Consider the following 10,949-nt stretch of genomic DNA (forward strand, 5'->3'; position numbering starts at 1 on the left):
GGAGAAATAATGGCAGTCTGCCTCACAGGGGCCTTCCAGGCGGTGTCCCACCAGTTCACACTGACAGATAAAAAGGAGTCATCCAGCAGGCAGCAGCCTCTGTCCAGGGAGTGTGCTAGGCCCTGGCCTCTGCATTTCTGCATAGAAGACCCCTCCTTCTATCAGTCATACAACAAGCAGGGCTAAAGCTTGCATCCACAATCATTGCTCCTTATGTTTCTTCCCTAGTTCTCAAGTCCCAGATTTGAGCTACACTGTCAGTGACATCAAGCCCTTGTGCCATAGCAAATCAGCCAGAATCAATCCAGAGCAGTTCCCATTTATGTCCCTGGTTAGATCTGTATTCAGAAAAGAAGCTGCAGAGAAAATCAGCTGCACTCTCTCGCTGCTCACAGTGAGGCCCTGGAATCAGCGGCATCAGCATCACCTGGGGGCAAATACAGAAACGGGGGCCCCATCCCAGACCTCTTGAATCCAAATCTGTCTTTTCACCAAGTCATCAGTGATTCATCTGTTACATGTTCCAGCTTGCAAAATGCTGGCCTGTCCACAGCAACTGAGCTGATGAACTGTGCCTTCCCACTTACACCGTTGGGTGAAATGCCCCAGTTCCTAGCCAACACTGGTCTTTCCACTTGTCTTGGTCACCAGCCATCTCCATCCTCCACGTAGCTAAATCCAAGGGACAGTTCTCAGCCCTGAAACCTATCAGCAGCAATTGACACACTAGCTTCCTTCTTGAGAACACTTTTTTTCCCACGTGACTTGTAATAGGTCACACTTTCTCTGGTTTTCCCTCTTACTGGCCACTCTGTCTCAGTGTTATTTGCTGCTTCCTCATTATTTTCCTGATCTCTTAACTTTGGAGTGTCCAGAATTTAGGCCTTGATCACCTTCGATATCTACATTCATTCCTTTGTTGATTTGTCTAGTTCCATGGCTCTCTGTACCATCCATATGCTGATGACTTCAGTTCCTTACCTTCAGGCTTGCATCTCTCCTCTGAATTCCAGGCCCATAAATCTAACAGCCTACTTGAAAACTCTGCTTGGATATCTAATAAGCATCTCAACCTTAACATGTTTAAAATCAAGCTTCTGATCTTCTCTTCAGTACCGCTTGTCCACTTCAGGGCAATTCCATACCTGTATAACTTGAGCTGAAAACCTGGGAGGCATGATGGATGCCTCTCTTCCCCATCGAACTTCCAATCAGTCGGCAAATCCTGCTGGTTCTATTCCAAATATATACCCAGAAGCCCAGCTCAAAAATGGGCAAAAGATTTGAATAGACACTTCACCAAAGAAGATGAAAGAAGACACTGGGATGGCCAGTAAGCCTGTGAAAAGATACCCAACATCATTAGTCATTAGGGAAATGCAAATCAAAACCGGCACGAGATGCCATCTCACCCCCACTAGGATTGCTACAATCAAAAACTGGGAAGACAACAGATGTTGGAGAGGAGGTAGAGAAATTGGAGCCCCTGTACAGTGCTGGTGGGAATGTAGTATGGTGCAGCCACTTTGGAAAATAGCTTGGCAGTTTCTTAAGAAGTTAAACCAGGATGTACTGTACGACCCAGCAATTCTGCACCTTGGTACATATCCAAGAGAAGTGAAAACACGTCCAGAGACTTGCATGTGACTGTTCATAGCAGTATTACTCAAAATAGTCAAAAAAGTGGGAACAATCCAGATGTGCAGCAGCTGGTTAATGGATGAACAAAATATGGTCTATTCATTCAAAAGAAATACTGTTCAGTAATATGAAGGAATGAAGGACTGATACATGCTATATAGCAAGGCTGCACTTTGGAAACATTTGCTAAGTGAAGAAAGCCGGTCCATTTATATGAAACTTCCAGAATAGGCCAACCCACAGAGACAGAAAGTAGATGAGTAGTTCCCAGGGGCTGGGTGTGGGGTTGGGCAGTAACTGCTCATGGGCACAAGGGATCCAGCTGGGGTGATGGAGATGTTCTATAGTTGGATTGCAGTGATGAGTGCCCAACTCTAAAACTCTGTACAAACGCTCTACAAATCGTTGAACTGAGCACTTAAAATGAGTGCTTTTTATTGTATGTAAATTATTCTTCAGTAAAGCTGTTAAAAATATCCAGAATCTGATCACATTATGTTCTCTGTCCCCGTCCTGCATCTTGGCCAGCATCATCCCTCACCTGGATGGCCACATTACCTTGCTAAGTGGTTGTCTGACTTCCCCTCTTGTCCCCTAGATATTTCCAGCACAACAGCCAGAGTGATCCTGGGAAATGTTCAAATCAAATCATGTCAACCTTCTACTCAAAACTCTCTGTTGGTTTCTATCTCCAAGAGAAAGGCAAAGTTCTTACAGTGGTCTTTAAAGCCTTACCTATCTGGCCCTCTGCTACCTTTCCCAGCTCCTTGACTAATTCCCTTTTTGCTACGTCCTGTACTCAGTCACACTGGCCTCCTTACTTGTCCTTGACTGTGCCAGACACATGCCTGCCACAGGACCTTTGCATGGGCTATTGCTTCTGCCCAGAATGCTCTTACCCCAGATTCCCAAGGACTTAACTTAAACCTCTTTCAAACCCTAGCTCAAATGTCTTGGACAGTGAAGTTTCCCTGGCTGTTTACTACATCCCCTGGCACCCTTTCTGATTTTTTTTTCATAGAGCTCATTTGCCATTTAAATACAACGTCTTTAGAAAACAAACTTGTGGTTACCAGTGGGGAAAGGAGGGGGTAGAGGGATAAATTGGGAGTTTGGGATTTGCACATATGCACTACTATATGTAAAATAGATAAACAGCAAGGTCCTACTGTATAGCACAGGGAACTATATTCAATACCTTCTATAGCCTATAATGAAAAAGAATATGTGCATGTGTGTGTCTAACCGAATCACTGTGCTGTACACCAGAAATTAACACATTGTAAACCGACTATACTTCAATAAAAAATTTTTAGCTAAATAAATACAATGTCTTGCTTATTTATATTGTTTATTGTCTGTCCCCCACTGCCAACTAAATTGTAAACTCCATGGGGTCAAGTACTTTTGCCTTTTGGGCTCACAGCTTATCCCAAGCCCCTAGGACAGTTCCTGGCACATAGAAAGCCTTCAACAAATATTTGTTGAAGTAATGCACTTAGGAAAACCAAAAGAGCAAGATATGACTTATCAATACATACATACGTTTATATGAAGGATTAAAAACAAGTTTAGAGGGAGTGATTGTAGTTTACAGCAGGCAAAACAATTTGAGAGTGGAAAGAATGGAGAACTGGAAAAGAGAGAGCATTTTTTTCCCAGAATATTTTTGAGCTTTTCTTCCTCATGCAGTGTCTTTGAGTCGGCATCACACACACCATCGAGTCTTAGACCACATGCTCAAACTAACGTGCAGACAACTATCTGGTTGTCTTATAATCTTTCCCTTTCTTTTGCGTTTTCCGTTTTAGTGGTTGACAGCATTGTCACCTGAAATAAATAAGGCAAAGGAGATCAAAAATAAAATTCCATTTGTTCATTGTTTTACTTGTCAGAAGACCCTACAAGTGTTTAATAAGGAGTAGAATCAAGAGTTCGGTGATTTTCTTGTTGCTTCAGTTTAATTATTGATGTATCACAGACTGTATTTGGCTATATGTCAGTAATTATCAAAGTGGCTCTTTGAAAATAATCACCCCGAAATCATATATATCCATGCTCTTTGCAACTTACGAGTTTTTTAAGCTCATGTGCATTTATTTACTTTTTGCTACAATTCAGTGGGTTTTGGTGTATTCACAAAGCTGTAGGACCGTCACCATTATCTAATTTCAGAACATTTCATCACCCCAAAAAGAAACCCCTTGTGTGTTAGCAGTCAGTCCCCCACTTCCACTTCCTCCATCCCTGGCAGCCACTGATCTCCTTTCTGTCTCTGTGGGCTTGCCTATCCTGGACTTTTCATATAAATGGAATCAGGCGACATGTGGTCGTTTGTTTCTGGCTTCTTTCACATGAGTGTTTTTTTTTTTTTTAAACTCCAGAAGTAAGCCGTATTTTACTAACCAAGGGAACTTTACTGACCTTTATTTAAAGTGCACCTTTCACTGAGTATACATGAATAATTTAACATTTACATCTGTTACAGTTACACTTCTTCAAAGTTTTGAGTCAATAATTATTTTGGGTTAACCACATGCCAAACTTCGACATTTTGAAAGCAAAAAAAACCCCCCACTCCTATCTACAAGATAGAGGGCATAAGATTTTTTTTTCTTGTTTTAATGCAGGTACTAGGGATTGAACTCAGGGCCTCATGCATGCTAAGCACGCACTCTACCACTGAGCTATACCCTCCCCCGGTTTCTTAATTGAGTTGGCAAAAATGAGTTCAGTCAGATATCATCACTATAACCACTGTCCTTGGTAAGGACTAAAGTGAGGAATTCTTAGCAGCATATTAGATCAATCTTTCCTCCCCGCATGTCTTCTTCCAAACACACATGCACTGTGGTATAAAATTATTCTGCATGTGAATTGTATGGCTTGTTTTAAAGTAGTCCCTTCCTCACACAATTTTATTATATTTTATTTCACACTTACCTCATCTGATGACTTTTCTCTATTCTATCTCTCATCTGTTTTATCACTGCCTTATATTATTTGTGGGCATGTTTTCTTGTCCCTTTAATTGTCCATCAAGTTCCCTGTGCAAATCTTGGTTATATTTATGTCCCTCAGCGCCAAGGCTAACTCTGGGCATGGTAGATGCTTAATGAGATTTTGTAAAATAGATTTTTACTTTAAAGTTCAAGAGGAATTTCAATATGAATTCATCTGTGTTTCTATTCTGCATATTCCACTCCACACTTTGGAAGCCCTGCATCCAACCTTAATGAGCTAGATCAAATGTTACTATTGTTACTGGTTCAAACCCAACCTCCAGAAAAATAATTTATTCAAAGTAAGTTTATTTCAGTGACGTTATGCACTTTGAAACTTAGCAAATTAATAAAATACAGCCCTGAGTCTTAAGGGCTGTGTTAGATTATTGTTCAAATATTTGATGACCCTCCCAGTAGGACAGTTCTGGAACACCACACTACTCAGATCAGATTTGCCATGTGACTTGCAGTGCCCCTTCCTTTAGAAGGATTGTACATCCCAATGTGTGACGTGCTTTATCCAATGACATACGGGCAGAAGTGATGAATGTCACTTCTGGGTGGAAGATTTAAGAGCCAGCAGGGATATTATTTTGATCTCTTTGTTCTCAAGCAGGGAGACCTGCAGTATATCAAGGCTGCTCCATTAGCCCAGGTTCATCGGTTTGGGTTCAGAGCGATGATGCCATGGAACGGAACCACAGCTGACCCATAATAGACATTAAGAGGAGGAATAACTCTTTGTTTTTGTAAGTCACTGAGATTTTGGAAAGGGTCTTGTTTTTTAACCACATTCTGGCTCAGCTTCAGCTGGCTGTTGACACAGAACTGTTAAGAAAAGTATAATTCTATTTACCTGCATTTATATTATGAATCACTGTAGGTTTGCACTAGATGGTTATAAGATACATTTGTAGTTGCAAATAAAGACATCAACTCCTTCTAACTTAGAAGAGGAATTTCTTGGGGAGATACTGGGTAGCTCTTAGAGGCAAGGCTGGAGTCTTGAGTTTGGACAGTGGGCAGGAACAACAAGGGATCCAGATCATGAATGGCTTAATTAAGATGCTGTCACTGCTAGGCACTAGGCACTAGGCACAGCCACAGGCATCATCACCACTGGCATCATCTGTGCTCACTGAATGCCAGGGGTCCCCACTACCCATGCCAAAATGAACTCTGAGCTGTTCCAGCATGTCTGTATTGCTTGCCCAAGACTCAGATCTTCAAACACAGCATCTGATTGGCTAATCTTTGGTCTCGTGTCTGTATCTTTGTTGCCAGGGTTCTGGAAGAGCAAGTAGCTAAGTACTTTGGGGCTTTTATAATGAAGAGACTCACAAAATAGTTGGCTCCGTAACTGTCAGAAGGGCCTTCAGATGGTAAGGAAAACCCCTTCTCACCCCCCGAAAAGATAAATAACCCCCCAGACTCTTAGAAAAAAAGAAAACCTTATAACTCCTTGTCTATATTTCTTACTAAGTCATGCTTCCCTTTATGGGAGTATAACTGAAGCAGTATAGTATAAACCATCATATTCTAATTAACAATATAAGATGAATGGACATATTCTAGCTCAGTGCTGTCTAGTAGAATGTTCTGTGATGATGGAAATATTCTACATCTGCAATATTCAGTGGATCCAGTGGGGTGGCTGCTAGCTTCATTTGGCTATTGAGCCCTGGAAATGAAGCTAATATGATTAAAGAACTGAATCGTAAATGCTATTTAATTTTAATTGATTTATATTTCAATTTAGGTAACCACATGTAGCTAGTAGGCCACTATATTAGCACCCGTTCTTTTTGTGTTTGTATGTGTGTGTGTTTTATATATTATTTTTATTGAAGTATAGTCGGTCTACAATGTTGTGTCAATTTCTGGTGTACAGCACAACACTTCAGTCATATAGGAACATATATATATTCGTTTTCATATTCTTTTTCACCATAGATTACTACAAGATATTGACTATAGTTCCCTGTGCTATACAGTAGGACCTTGTTTATCTATTTTATGTATATTAGTTAGTATCTGCAAATCTAGAACTCCCGATTTATTCCTTCCTACCCCTTTCCCCGCTGGTAACCATAAGTTTGTTTTCTATGTCTGTGAGTCTGTTTCTGTTTTGTAAATAAGTTTGTTTGTCTTTTTTTTAATATTCCACAAATAAGTGATATCACATGGTAATTTTTTTCTCTTTCTGGCTTACTTCACTTAGAATGACAATCTCCAGGTCCATCTATGTTGCTGCAAATGGAATTATTTTATTATTTTTTTATGGCTGAGTTGTATTCCATTGTGTAAATATGCCGTAGCTTCTTTATCCAGTCATCTGTCAATAGACATTTAAGTTGTTCCCATGTCTTGACTATTGTAAATAGTGCTGCTATGAACGTTGGGGAGCATGTGTCTTTTTGAATTAAGATTCACTCTGGATATATGCCCAGGAGTGGGATTGTTGAATCATATGGTAAGTGTATTTTTACTTTTTGAAGAATCTTCGTACTGTTTTCCATAATGGCTGCAGCAAACTACATTCCCAGCAACAGTGTAGGAGGGTTCCCTTTCCTCCACACCCTCTCCTGCATTTATCGTTCGTGGACTTTTGAATGATGTATTAGCATCCAGTTCTATTCCTTTCTATAGTTCTGTTCTACACCTAATTTTCTCTATGAAGGTCTACACATTTTTTGTATGTCAGATTTATTCCCAAATATAATTTTGATACTGAAATTGCTATCTTTTTTGATTTATGGTTCCTGTGTTTGTTGATTGTATAAATGGAGTTTATTTTTGTTAACCATTTTTCATCTGGCTACTGTCAGTCCATCTGGGCTGCTATAACAGAATACCATAGACTGAGTGGCTTATAAGTAACAGCAGTTTATTTCTCACTGTTATGGAGGCTGGAAGTCCAAGAACAAGGCACCAGCAGAACCTACTGACAGGTTCATGGATGGCCCACTTTTCGCTGTGCCCTCGGGTAGTAGCAGGGGTGAGGAAGCTCTATGAGGTCTCTTTTATTTTATCTTTTAAAATTTAAAAAAAATTTTTTTATTTTTTAGTTGAATATATGAGCTCTCTTATATAAGGGCACTAATCTCATCATGAAGCTTCCCAAAGATTCCACTTCCTGATAGCATCATACTGGGGGTTAGTTTTGAGGGGACACAAACATTCAGGCTACAGCAAGACACCTTGTTAAACTCTGATAATTTTTCTGTAGAGTCCTTTGGATTTTCTAAGCATATCATTTGTGTTTAATACAGTTTTGTTTTTCCCTTTGCAATCCTCATATTTGTTCTTTCTTTTACTTCTGTGTGCTAGGACCTCCAGTCCTATGTTGAAGACACATACTTACCTTTTTCCTGCTTTAAAGGGCATACTTATAGATTTTAACTATTAAGAATGATGTTTGGTATTGGTTTTCAGCATATATTCTTTATGAGGTTAAAAAGCTTCCCTTTGATCCTGGTTTGCTGAGATTATTATGAATGGGTGTTCAGTTTTATTGAATGCATTTTTTCTTCATCTGTTGAGTTGATTGTATGTTTTCATCCCTTTAAACTGTTAAACCATCCTGAGATACCTCCAAATTGTCATGACATATTCAATTTTATTGTATTGTTGTCTGTTGATTATTAGCCATTTTTTTCTGTCTCTTTGCATGTCTAATTTGTTGTTGTTGTTGTTGTTGCATGCTGGACATTGTGTGTAAATGAAACATAAATGCTCTAGATAATACCTTCCACCACTGAGAATTCCCTCTGTCCTCCATTAGGCAGATAGGCTGAGGGACTTACCACTTTAATCAATCAGGGATTGAATTCAGGCTGAGCCTTACTCCAGCTGTGACCAGCAGCTTGTACCAGTTTGGATTATTTATGCCTATGTGGATGGCAGTGATAGGAGGAGATGGGAGGAAAGAAGTTGCTTATGTGAGCACAATAGTGGTCTCAGCTCTTACACCAAAAAGGTCAGGAAAGCTGCTGATGGGCATTGGGTACTCAGACACATGGCAGTGGGGAGGTGGGGGAGTCAGTATTACTGTCCTGAGTTCTAGGAGCGGCTCAAAGTTTTGGATGTGTCTGTGTGGATTTGGAAGGGCTTCTGTCTGAAGGAAGCAGTTACTAACATAACTGGTTCTTTGTCTTGCCCTAACCATTATAGCCTAAGACAAAGATTACATTTGGGTGCCATATAAAGTATTTCTAAAGGTTGCTTAAAATTGCTTCATTAAACATTTTCCACTTATTGCTCAAAAGCATATTGTAACATGGAATTCCAAATTTAAATAAAAACTACCCAGAATCCTGCTGCCCTATCAATTCAGCTGATTTGATTTTCCTCATTCCTTTCCATTCTTTTTTTTTTAAATAAACACTCACATGCACACCCACAAAGACAACTTTTTACATAATGTAACCATGGTGTGCCTGGGATTTTCCTTCTTCTGCCTTTAGAGGTGAAGTTCAGTTTATGACTCACTTTCGTAAGGAAATCAGCAAAGGGACCAAATTCCCCACTTCATTCCTGAATGTTAATGCCTGTTTCATTCTGCTTTCTGTAATTACCTGCGGTGAACTATGTTTAGAGAGTGATAAAGAACAGCACTATTCACCATGCACTTATTATTTTTAAGAGAGCACATTCGATCTAGTTACAGCTAAAGAAACAATTATAATTTCAGTTTTTCCATCGATTATGAAGATTTTGTAATAGTTGCATCTTTATTTTGCATCTTATTGAGGGCTGCTACTTGCTGGGTCCTTGGTAAACTGCTGTTCCCTCCCCTTGCTCCACCCTTCCGAAGTGCTGCCCACTGCTACTTGCTCATCCTTAGAGCTCAGCACAGTCACCTACTGACTCATGCCTTTGCAGGTCCCATCACCCTGTATTTCCACTGACTGCGCCTTGTTTATTTCCTTCAAGGCCCTTCATCCAGTTTATAACTGCACATTCATTTAGTTGCTTATTGAATATCTCCTCCAATCTTCGGAGCTCTCCTAGGACAGGGACTGAGTCTATTTCATTCACCAAGATAAGGTCATAGAATATAAATACAGCTGGTGGATAGGAACGAAAATGCCAGAGGGTGCCTGGGGACACCCCTGAATTCCTCCAATGTCTTGTCTACCTGCTGTACCCGAGAGGCCAAATTTCTGATTATTTAGATATGTCATTTAATGGTCACATTGCCTAGCATTGAGTTCTGTGTTTTTCCTTGTGTGTGAAAAGCATCATCAATTTAATTATAATCAGTGTTTATAACACCTGAGTCAGGACCCACTTGTCGCTTTTCATTAGAGATACCAGAGGTGATTTCTTTCAGACTCCGGCTTGAAATGGGGTATTAACTCCTAGTGCTCATAGTAATAAGTAGATGTTACTTAAGGAAAGGAATCATCAATGCCTAGCCGACTTGACCTCTTTTTCTTCCATGACTGATGCACTAGATAGTTATAGAATATAAAGGCAAAAACCGTAATTAGATGCAGGGAGTCAAACTAGGTCAGTTCTTAAATGTTCTTCATCAGTAAACAAGATCATGGAGCAAGAGTGGACGACTATCTAGATAGAGACCATCTGTCTAACTTGCGTCAGCTTGCCGACCACACACATGCAGACAACAAAAATCCCCCAGACTTGCCCTTCAGGGAAAAATCTTTTGACCCTCCCTACTCTTGCACTGTCAAACCAATTAGGTAAAGAAGTGAATGATGGAAGAGACCAGAACATACAAGTATTCTTTTTTTAAATAATGTTTATTTATTTTATTTTGGGGGGAAGGGGAGGGAGGTAATTAGGTTTATTTATTTTTAGAGGAGGTACTGAGAATTGAACCCAGGACCTCGTGCATACTAAGCATGTGCTCTGCTGCTTGAGCTATACACTCCCCCCCCATACAAGTATTCTTAAGCATCAGTTAGCTAGTGTCCAAGTAATAGTTATTTCAGAAAAAGCAACTTTCCTTATTTTTTCTTCAGGTGCTGACTGTGGCTACACTCAGATATGTCTATGTATGTCACTCACATTTTGGAGCAGCCTAAGAATCACTTGTAGGACCTTCTCAGGGCCCTTTTTGAAAAACTCTTCAGATTTCTCAAGGCTTACTTTAAGATACAGTAATTCTGTAAGAGCACCTGTTAATAGCTGGTTGATATTAGGTGTTTTAGAGGAAACTCTTACTCCATCATTCCTTGACTATGACAACGATTTTCAGGTAGCATTTCCTTAGTGACCCTGTGGATTGCTTGTTGCAATTTAGTCCACGGTATTTGACGCTATGTATTTTTTTCT

The sequence above is a fragment of the Vicugna pacos genome, chromosome X (assembly GCF_048564905.1).
Source record: "Vicugna pacos chromosome X, VicPac4, whole genome shotgun sequence".
Lineage (NCBI taxonomy): Eukaryota > Metazoa > Chordata > Mammalia > Artiodactyla > Camelidae > Vicugna > Vicugna pacos.